Genomic DNA, 12,620 nt, shown 5'->3' with positions numbered 1-12,620 from the left:
GATTTCAGTATGTTGTAGCTAATTTAATGCTCTATAAGTTTTGATCAATTAAAGTTTTAATCAGATGATTTCTTTACCTCGTCAAATGGATTGAAAGTAACCTTGTCAAATTTGACCAGTTTACGTGTTATCTCTATGGGAGTGCAGTTTTTCTGGAAATGAAAATTGACATGACTGTCTTTATCGAGCACTAGCTTACTTACGCTTCGGTGAATTTCTCCCAGATTTTAATATGTTGTAGCTGACACTTAGGGCTATCGTAAGTGTGCCCTCTGTATCTTCATACGATGTTGGGATCACGTCAAAAAACTTGGTTGAAATTCAAGCTTATCTTCGATGTATTGAGATATTCCTTTCTTTCTGCAACTTTCTTTGCAATAACTCAAAAGAGAGAGCCCCTATCACCCCCATATTTTGCACATGTTTAGTTTATGTCACGTACATTATTTCATAAAATAACAACTAATCGATCAGACACCATCTTGGGTATGTAAATTAGGGTCAAAGGTCATAAATGTTTCATGCTGTATCTTGGTGAATATATGTCCCATCTTTCCCATATTTTGCACACGCAAAGACCATGTTTCAAGAATCATTTCATAAAATTATCACTTTTTGCTCAGATGCCATCTTGTCTGTGCAAAGTGGGGTCAAAGATCATATGTGCTCCATTCTGTATCTTCGTTATGACGTGTTATCTCTATGGCAGGGAATTTTTCCAGATGTGAAAATTGACATGATTGTCTTTACCGAGCACTAGCTCACTTACCCTTTGGTGAATTTCTCCCAGATTTTAATATGTTGTAGCTGAGAATTTGCGCTATCGTGCATATGTCCTCCGTTTTTTCCTACGACGTCGAAATTACGTCGAAATCACGTCGAAAAACTCGGCTAAAATCAAAGCTTAGCTTCATTAGGTGATCCGAGTATCCTTCGGATCACCTTCTGTATCTGTACGGATTCTTTCTTCTTCTTTGTTTCTTTATTTCTCCGCAAAAGTTGTGCAGAGGTTAGCTCAAAAAGTCCGCTGCCTATCAATTTCAAAATTATACCATGTATGCATCATGTCCCAAAGACGACAAATCTAATGTATCATTGTGATCAGTCGACCGTGACGTCACTATGACGTCATTATATGAAAACACATTCTCAATCATATCTCATTAATGGAATAGAATTTTTCAATGAAATTTACGTCGCATATATTTCAAGTTATGCGCATTTTACTCATGTTCTCAAAATTCATATATTCTCTTAAAACGTGCGCGTACGCGCGCGTTGAAATATTTGTATGCTCCAATCGAGCTCAAAATTTTTTTGCACACGTTTCAGATCATTTGGAGTATTTTTTGAAAAATTGAAAAAAATGGACGGACGCGTACGCGCGCGCACATATGCGCGCGCACAGCACATATGTCATACGAATTCCCCGTTTTTTCAATCGGATCGGATGTCCGAAATGTCAAGGAATATTTCTACCAAGTTTCAAGTCAATCCGACTCAATATGACGTCATAAGGGCCCGTCAAAGTTGAAATTCCGCGCGCGCGTCAATGGCGATATACAGTGTAACTATGCCAAAAAAACTGCCAATTTTAAATCCAATTTTGCTCGTCAGGATGGACGATGACCCCCCATTTTCTTTACATATTTTGAAAGCTGATGAGTTGAACATGTCAAATCATGGGTTGGCGATGCTTAGAAAATGATCAAAAGATATCAAATTTCTTAATGAAATAAAAAAAGTACATTTTTAAAATGACGTCATCAATTTTCAAGTTTACTCGAGCGTATCTCACTTATCCTTCGCCGATTTTCACCCAGATTTCAGTATGTTGTAGCTAATTTAATGCTCTATAAGTTTTGATCAATTAAAGTTTTAATCAGATGATTTCTTTACCTCGTCAAATGGATTGAAAGTAACCTTGTCAAATTTGACCAGTTTACGTGTTATCTCTATGGGAGTGCAGTTTTTCTGGAAATGAAAATTGACATGACTGTCTTTATCGAGCACTAGCTTACTTACGCTTCGGTGAATTTCTCCCAGATTTTAATATGTTGTAGCTGACACTTAGGGCTATCGTAAGTGTGCCCTCTGTATCTTCATACGATGTTGGGATCACGTCAAAAAACTTGGTTGAAATTCAAGCTTATCTTCGATGTATTGAGATATTCCTTTCTTTCTGCAACTTTCTTTGCAATAACTCAAAAGAGAGAGCCCCTATCACCCCCATATTTTGCACATGTTTAGTTTATGTCACGTACATTATTTCATAAAATAACAACTAATCGATCAGACACCATCTTGGGTATGTAAATTAGGGTCAAAGGTCATAAATGTTTCATGCTGTATCTTGGTGAATATATGTCCCATCTTTCCCATATTTTGCACACGCAAAGACCATGTTTCAAGAATCATTTCATAAAATTATCACTTTTTGCTCAGATGCCATCTTGTCTGTGCAAAGTGGGGTCAAAGATCATATGTGCTCCATTCTGTATCTTCGTTATGACGTGTTATCTCTATGGCAGGGAATTTTTCCAGATGTGAAAATTGACATGATTGTCTTTACCGAGCACTAGCTCACTTACCCTTTGGTGAATTTCTCCCAGATTTTAATATGTTGTAGCTGAGAATTTGCGCTATCGTGCATATGTCCTCCGTTTTTTCCTACGACGTCGAAATTACGTCGAAATCACGTCGAAAAACTCGGCTAAAATCAAAGCTTAGCTTCATTAGGTGATCCGAGTATCCTTCGGATCACCTTCTGTATCTGTACGGATTCTTTCTTCTTCTTTGTTTCTTTATTTCTCCGCAAAAGTTGTGCAGAGGTTAGCTCAAAAAGTCCGCTGCCTATCAATTTCAAAATTATACCATGTATGCATCATGTCCCAAAGACGACAAATCTAATGTATCATTGTGATCAGTCGACCGTGACGTCACTATGACGTCATTATATGAAAACACATTCTCAATCATATCTCATTAATGGAATAGAATTTTTCAATGAAATTTACGTCGCATATATTTCAAGTTATGCGCATTTTACTCATGTTCTCAAAATTCATATATTCTCTTAAAACGTGCGCGTACGCGCGCGTTGAAATATTTGTATGCTCCAATCGAGCTCAAAATTTTTTTGCACACGTTTCAGATCATTTGGAGTATTTTTTGAAAAATTGAAAAAAATGGACGGACGCGTACGCGCGCGCACATATGCGCGCGCACAGCACATATGTCATACGAATTCCCCGTTTTTTCAATCGGATCGGATGTCCGAAATGTCAAGGAATATTTCTACCAAGTTTCAAGTCAATCCGACTCAATATGACGTCATAAGGGCCCGTCAAAGTTGAAATTCCGCGCGCGCGTCAATGGCGATATACAGTGTAACTATGCCAAAAAAACTGCCAATTTTAAATCCAATTTTGCTCGTCAGGATGGACGATGACCCCCCATTTTCTTTACATATTTTGAAAGCTGATGAGTTGAACATGTCAAATCATGGGTTGGCGATGCTTAGAAAATGATCAAAAGATATCAAATTTCTTAATGAAATAAAAAAAGTACATTTTTAAAATGACGTCATCAATTTTCAAGTTTACTCGAGCGTATCTCACTTATCCTTCGCCGATTTTCACCCAGATTTCAGTATGTTGTAGCTAATTTAATGCTCTATAAGTTTTGATCAATCAAAATTTTCATCAAATGAAGTCTTCACCTCCTAAAAATTGATTGAAGGTAACCTTGTCAAATTTGACCCATTTGCGTGTTTGCTCTATATATTGGAGTGCAGTTTTTCTGGAAATAACCGCCAATTTTAAATCCGATTTTACTCGTCAGAATTAATTGACGTTGATATCCCATTTTCTTTACACATTCTAAAAGCCAATGAGTTGTACATGTCATTTCATGGGTTGGAGATGCTGGAAAAATGTTTAAAACTCTCGTTTGAAGAGGCTACACCCCAGTAAATAATGCCAGTGCATATCTTGGCAATCAATGACTTAAAGTCAAAGATATAAAACACCTGTTTCTTGACCCTGGCCTAATCTAAACATCAGTCATCGCCACAGCGCCACAGGAGGGGGGGGGGGCACCGCGAGAGGAGGAGATTGTTTTGGTTTTGGCATGGGCCATGTAGCTCCATGGTGCGTGTGTGTGTATACGTGTGTGTGTGTGAGTGTAGACATTCAGCGTATGCAGACAGAGCATGCCTGTACTGTAGTGACCGGAACTATTGTCATTCCATTTTGCTCTCCCCTTCTCCCTCCCCCATCTCTCCCCCCTCTCCCTCCCTCTCTCCCCCTCGCTCTCCCTCTCTCTCTCTCTCTCTCTCTCTCCCTCTCTCTCTCTTTCTCAATGATCCAGTCAGCAGGCTGATTGTAACCAGGGAGGTAGTCTCACCTCCCCGTTGTAACTCACTGCCAAATAGCACATTGTCAGCACCGGCAAACTGGCAATGCTCTCCTTCTTATTCCTGTATTTTCGTTATTTACGGGTCGATTTTTTTCGTTCGAAATGTAAAATGGATGACCATAGAATTTCTCAATAGAATATAAAATTGAAAACTTTAGATAGGATAGAGAAAATTGAGTTCACTTTGAATGGTCTGCCACAGGCAGATATCCTTATCATGCTCTTATGTAATACGACAGCTGCTTTCTCAACGATCCAGTCAGCAGGCTGATATTAACCAGGGAGTAGTCTCACCTCCCCGTTGTAACTCACTGCCAAATGGCACCGGCAAACTGGCAATGCTCTCCTTCTTATTCCTGTATTTTCGTTATTTACGGGTCAATTTTTTTCGTTCGAAATGTAAAATGGATGACCATAGAATTTCTCAATAGAATATAAAATTGAAAACTTTAAAAAGGATAGAGAAAATTGAGTTCACTTTGAATGGTCTGCCACAGGCAGATATCCTTATCATGCTCTTACGTAATACGACAGCTGCTTTCTCAATGATCCAGTCAGCAGGCTTGTAACCAGGGAGGTAGTCTCACCTCCCCGTTGTAACTCACTGCCAAATAGCACATTGTCAGCACCGGCAAACTGGCAATTCTCTCCTTCTTATTCCTGTATTTTCGTTATTTACGGGTCGATTTTTTTCGTTCGAAATGTAAAATGGATGACCATAGAATTTCTCAATAGGATATAAAATTGAAAACTTTAGAAAGGATAGAGAAAATTGAGTTCACTTTGAATGGTCTGTCACAGGCAGATATCCTTATCATGCTCTTATGTAATACGACAGCTGCTTTCTCAACGATCCAGTCAGCAGGCTGATATTAACCAGGGAGTAGTCTCACCTCCCCGTTGTAACTCACTGCCAAATAGCACCGGCAAACTGGCAATGCTCTCCTTCTTATTCCTGTATTTTCGTTATTTACGGGTCAATTTTTTTCGTTCGAAATGTAAAATGGATGACCATAGAATTTCGATATCAAATTTCTTAATAAGATAAAAAAAAGGAATTTTCAAAATGACGTCATCAAATTTCAAGTTTATTCGAGCGTATCTCACTTATCGTTTGCCGCTTTCCCCCTAGATTTCAGTATGTTGTAGCTTATTAAATGGTCTTTCATTATTATTACGTTACAATTTGATTGGATGACTGCATCACCTCGGAAAATGATTTAAAAGGAACCTTGTCAAATTTGACCAGTTTACGTGTTATCTCCACGGGAGTGCAGTTTTTCTGAAAATGAAAATTGACATGACTATCTATATCGAGCACTAGCTCACTTACCCTTCCGTGAATTTTCCCAGATGTTGCAGTTGAGACTTTGCGCTATCGTTATCGTTTTTTCAGACGACGTCCGGATCACGTCAAAAAACTTGGTTGAAATTCAAGCTTATCTTCGATGTATTTAGATATTCCTTTCTTTCTGCAACTTTCTTTGCAATAACTCAAGAGAAACAGCCCCTATCATCCTCATATTTTGCATATGTTTAGTTTATGTCACGAACTTTATTTCATAAAATAACAACTACTCGATCGAACACCATCTTGGGTATGTAAATTAGGGTCAAAGGTCATAAATCTTTCATGCTGTATCTTGGTGAATACATGTTCTATCTTTCCCATATTCTGCACACGCAAAGACTATGTTTCAAGAATCATTTCACAAAATAACCACTTTTTGCTCAGATGCCATTCTCGGTGTGCAAAGTGGGTTCAAAGGTCATATGTAATTCTCTCTGTGTCTTCGTTATGACGTGTTATTTCTATGGGAGAAAATTTTTCTAGATGTGAAAATTGACATGATTGTCTTTACCGAGCACTAGCTCACTTACCCTTTGGTGAATTTCTCCCAGATTTTAATATGTGGTAGCTAAGCTTGGCTTGTGCCGAAAGGGTGGGTTGGGTGGTGGCGCGTCGCGTTAATGGGAACACCCCCCTTCGTCCAATGCCCCCCCCCCCCCGGTTTTGCCGAAAGGGTGCGTTGGGAGCGTTGGATCGCGTCGCGTTGACTGGAACCCCACCCTTCGTCCAAAGCCCCCCCGGTTTTGCCGAAAGGGTGCGTTGGTACTTTTTCTCTTTTTCTCATGTAGCCCTATAAAGCCCAAGCTATCTTGATGTTATTGTTTGATGTTTCATCGTCACATTCGGCACATGGGTAGAGCAACTCATAGTCTACATGACCGCATACTTGATTTTTTTCATGGTGACACATAGAGGGCGCTATTCACCAAAATATAAAGAAATACATAGGAAATATGCTAAAAACATGATTTTTCTGTATAATTTCTTTATCCCCACTATGTGTTATCATAGACCAATATTTTTCATATTTGCCACAAACGATTTGCAAGTCAAAGCTCATTATTTTTTATGGTCGAAATTTCTCAAGGTCACTACATGGGGGCGCTATTCATAACAAAATAAAGAAATACATTATGAGACCTGAGATGTATTGTTAGGGATAGGTACATGCATATAGTTATCATATTTCATATACCAATAATATCGGAATTTTAAGTTTGCAGATTGATAATGTGATAAACAAATGATATTAGAGGTATAACTTGGGTGGAGGAATCAAAATGACACAAAATAGAATGGCAATCTTTGGAAAATACTGTTATTTTCAAGTATCTCTATTATATCTACTGTTTTATGGCATTGTTACAGAAAAACAAAGGAAATAATAGGAAAAACATTTCAGGGCCATAATTACTTCACATTTTGCTCCTTCAGCAAATTTCAGCCAAGAAACGCCCATTTTATACATTATAATATGGGTAATTGGAATTGGAACAGAAAAATATGCAAAATCTGACTGACATGGTTGTCAGTTTTATTGTTGCCATGGCAACCAGCAATATCAAATATAGCTTAATCATATATCAAAATGTTTGGAATAAGATTTTTAGAAAAGTCACCAAATTTGGTTAAAACTGAATTAAGGGCGAAGGAGTGGCGAATGAAAATCGGGTAGGGGGCACAATGTGCCCCCCCCCCCTTGGGCTTTATAGGGTTAAAGGACGAGTTTTGAATTCATATCTAACCAACTGATATTAAACAACAAATAGCAATTAGACCAAACAGTAATTGGACGAAATGATGACTAGACCAACTGGTACATATTAGACCAACTGATATTAAACAGTCTATTAGACCAACTGGCTGTAGACCAAGTTGTATTAGAGTGTAAACTGATCCGGACGATAGCCTCTTTGAAATGGTTGTTTGAAGGTTAAATATAAATTCAATTCTTTTGATATTACATAAGAAAAAGTACCAACGCACCCTTTCGGCAAAACCGGGGGGGGGGGGGGGGCTTTGGACGAAGGGTGGGGTTCCAGTCAACGCGACGCGACCCAACGCTCCCAACGCACCCTTTCGGCAAAACCGGGGGGGGGGGGGGGGGCTTTGGACGAAGGGTGGTGTTTCCATTAACGCGACGCGCCACCACCCAACCCACCCTTTCGGCACAAGCCGCTAAGCTTTTGCGCTATTATTTTCTGCCCTTCGTTTTTTTCATACGATGTCAGCATCAGGTTAAAAAACTTGTTTGAAAATAAATCTTATCTTCTACGTATTGAGATATTTCTTTCTTTCTGCAACTTTCTTTGCAATAACTCAAAAGAAACATGCCCCATCACTTCCATATTTTGCACATGTTTAGTTCATGTCACGTACATTATTTCATAAAATAACAACCACTTAATCGGACAACATCTTGGGTATGTAAATTAGGGTCAAAGGTCACAAATGTTTCATCTTGTATCTTGGTGAATACCTGTCCTATCTTTCCCATATTTTTTACACGTATAGACGATGTCGCAAGAATCATTTCACAAAATAACCACTATTTCATCAGATGCCATCTTGGGAGTGTAAAGGTGGGACAAAGGTTATATGTACTTGTTGCTGTTTCTTCGTTATAGTGTATACAAAATTTGGTCCCTTTGGAGTCCCTTTGCTAAATGAGAATCCAAACATCACACGGCTAATGTCTCTAAACACAGATGAAACTTTCATGGTCATGCCTATTGCGATCAGGACTCGAATCATTGATAAAAAAAATCGGATCACCTTAATTTGTCAGTGATGACAAATTACAATCTCTAGTTAGGTGATCCGAGTATCCTCTCGGATCACCTTCTGTATCTGTACGGATTCTTTGTTTTTCTTCTTCTTCTTTATTTCTCCTCAAAAGTTGTGCAGAGGTTAGCTCAGAAAGTGCATTGCCTCTCAATGTCAGACTTATACCATATATGTATCATGTCGCAAAGACGACAGCGCAAGTAAAATCATAGTGATCAGTCGACCGTGACGTCACTATGACGTCATTATATGAAAACACATTTTCATGCATATCTCATTAATGGAATGGAATATTTCAATGAAATTTACGTCACATATATTTCAAGTCAAGCGCATTCTACTCATATTCTCAAAATTCATTTTTATCTCAAAACGCGCGCGTACGCGCGCGTTGAAATATTTGTATGCTCAAATCCAGCTCAAATTTTTTTTGCACACGTTTCAGACCATTTGGAGCATTTTTTGAAAAATTGAAAAAATTGGACGGACGCGTACGCGCGCGCTCATATACGCACGCACAGCTAATATGAAATAGAAATTTTCAATTTTTTCACACAGATCGGATGTCCGAAATTTCAAGGAATATTTCTACCAAGTTTCAAGTCGATCCGACTCAATATGACGTCATACGGGCCCGTCAAATTCAAAATTCCGCGCGTGCGTCAATGGGGATACACAGTGCAACTATGCCAAAAAACCGCCAATTTTAAATCGGATTTTACTCGTCAGGATGGACGGTGACCCCCCATTTTTTTTACATATTCTGAAAGGTGATGAGTTGTACATGTCATTTCATGGGCTGGCTATGCTGATAAAATGATTAAAAGATATCAAATTTCTTAATAAAGTAAAAAAAGTAAATTTTCAATATGACGTCATCAAATTTCAAGTTTACTCGAGCGTATCTCACTAATCCTTTGCCAATTTTCATTCAAATTTCAATATGTTGTAGCTTATGAAATGTTCTTTCATAAATGTAATTAAACAATTTTGATTTGATGACGACATCACCTCGAAAAAATGGATTGAAGGTAACCTTGTCAAATTTGACCAGTTTACGTGTAATCTCTATGGGAGTGCAATTTTTATGGAAATGAAAATTGACATGACTATCTTTATCGAGCACTAGCTCACTTATGCTTCGGTGAATTTCTCTAAGATTTTAATATGTTGTAGCTGAGATGTAGGGCTATCGTAAGTGTGCCCTTCGTTTTTTCATACGTTGTCGGGATCACGTGAAAAAACTTGGTTGAAATTAAAGTTTATCTTCGATGTATTGAAATATTTCTTTCTTTTTGCAACTTTCTTTGCAATAACTCAAGAAAAACAGCCCCTATCACCTTCATATTTTGCACATGTTTAGTTCATGTCACGAAAATTATTTCATAAAATTACAACTACTTGATCAGACGCCATCTTGGGTATGTAAATTAGGGTCAAAGGTCATAGATGTTTCATCCTGTATCTTGGTGAATACATGTCCTATCTTTCCCATATTTTGCACACGTAAAGACCATGTTGCAGGGATCATTTCATAATATAACCACTTTTTGCTCAGATGCCATCTTGTCTGTGCAAAGTGGGGTCAAAGGTCATATGTACTTCTTTTTCTATCTTTGCTATGACGTGTTATCTCTATGGGAGGGAATTTTTTAGATGTGAAAATTGACATGACTCTCTTTATCGAGCACTATCTTACTTATGCTTCGGTGAATTTCTCTCAGATTTTAATATGTTGTAGCTGAGATTTTGCAGTATCAGGACTCGAATCATTGATTAAAAAAAAGATCGGATCACCTTAATTTGTCAGTGATGACAAATTACAATCTCTAGTTTTTCTTTATTTCTCCCCAAAATTTGTGCAGAGGTTAGCTCAGAAAGTGCTATGCCTATGAAGTTCAAACTTATACCATGTATGCATCATGTCCTAAAGACGACAAATCTAATGTATCATTGTGATCAGTCGACCGTGACGTCACTATGACGTCATTATATGAAAACACATTTTCATTCATATCTCATTAATGGAATAGAATATTTCAATGAAATTTACGTCACATATATTTCAAGTTAAGTGGATTCTATTCATATTCTCAAAATTCATTTTTATCTCAAAACGCGCGCGTACGCGCGCGTTAAAATATTTGTATGCTCAAATCGAGCTCAAAATTTTTTTGCACACGTTTCAGACCATTTGGAGCATTTTTGAAAAATTGAAAAAAATTGGACGGACGCGTACGCGCGCGCACATATTCCCATGCACAGCTCATATGCAATAGAAATTTTCAGTTTTTTCACACGGTTCGGATGTCCAAATTGTCAAGGAATATTTCTACCAAGTTTCAAGTCGATCCGACTCAATATGACGTCATACAGGCCCGTCAAAATCAAAATTCCGCGCGTGCGTCAATGGGGATACACAGTGCAACTATGCCAAAAAACCGCCAATTTTAAATCGGATTTTACTCGTCAGGATGGACGGTGACCTCCCATTTTTTTGACATATTCTGAAAGCTGATGAGTTGTCCATGTCATGTCATGGGTTGGCGATGTTGACAAAATGATTAAAAGATATCAAATTTCTTAATAAAGTAAAAAAAGTAAATTTTCAAAATGACGTCATCAAATTTCAAGTTCACTCGAGCGTATCTCACTTATCCTTTGCCAATTTACACTTAAATGTCAGTATGTTGTAGCTTATTAAATGATCTTTCATTAATATAATTACAACATTTTGATTGGAGGACGGCATAACCTCGTAAAAATGGATTGAAAGTAGTATTGTCAAATTTGACCAGTTTACGTGTTATCTCTATGGGAGAGCAATTTTTCTGGCAGTGAAAATTGACATGACTATCTTTTTCGAGCACTAGCTCACTTATGCTTCGGTGAATTTTCCCCAGATTTTAGTATGTTGTAGCTGAGACTTTGGGCTATCGTAAGTGTGCCCTCCATTTTTTCATACGACGTCGTCATCACGTCGATAAACTTGGTTGAAAAATGGCACGTGGCTTCGATGCAGCGTCATTTTGCTTAATACACAGGGCCTATGGAGCATGAAATAGGTCATTGCATAGCGCATCCGACTCATAATCCTAAGGTCCCTGGTTCGAGGCTCACCCCTGCCAATATATTTTTTAATTTTTTAAATGCTTTTTTTTCTTCTTTTTCTTTAGTTAGTCTTAATCTCCCTTCATAACTTTATCTTTTTCTGATTTTTTTATGCTTCTCCTTCAAATTTCTATAAAATAACATATTTTTTTCTTTATTAGGTGATCCGAGTATCCTCTCGGATCACCTATTGTATCTGTACGGATTCTTTCTTCTTCTTCTTCTTTATTTCTTTCTCCTCAAATCTTGTGCAGCGGTTAACTCAAAAAGTCCTCCACCTATCACTTTCAAACTTATACCATGTATGTATCATGTCCTAAGGACGACAGATCTAGTGTATCAATGTGATCAGTTGACCGTGACGTCATTATGACGTCATTATCTGAAATCACGTTTACATCAATATCTCATTAATGGAACGGAATTTTTGAATGAAATTAAGATATCATATGGTTCAAGTCAAGGTCTATTGATATATTTCATAAAATTTGGTCACGTTCATAGTAAACGAGCGCGTACGCGCGCGTTGAAATTTAAACATGCTCTAATCAACCTCAAAATTGTTTTGCACACGTTTCAGGTCATTTACAGCATTTCAAAAAAAATCGACGGACGCGTACGCGCGCGCGCATATACGCACGCACAGCTCATATGCAATAGAAATTTCCCGTTTTATCGCACGGATCGAATGTCTGAAATGTCAAGGAATATTTCTACCACGTTTCAAGTCGATCCGACTCAATATGACGTCATACGGGCCAATCAAAGTTTAAATTCCGCGCGCGCGTCAATGGCGATATACAGTGCAACTATGCCAAAAAACCGCCAATTTTAAATCCGATTTTACTCGTCAGGATGGACGGTGACCCCCCATTTTCTTTACATATTTTTAAAGCTGATGAGTTGTACATGTCATTTCATGGGGTGGTAATGCTGACAAAATGATCAAAAG

This window comes from Diadema antillarum, unplaced genomic scaffold, assembly GCF_040938485.1.
Source record: "Diadema antillarum isolate AM-2024a unplaced genomic scaffold, OU_Dant_1.0 scf00000047, whole genome shotgun sequence".
Lineage (NCBI taxonomy): Eukaryota > Metazoa > Echinodermata > Echinoidea > Diadematoida > Diadematidae > Diadema > Diadema antillarum.
The sequence above is the reverse complement of the archived record's forward strand: the minus strand, read 5'-3'. Positions refer to the sequence as shown.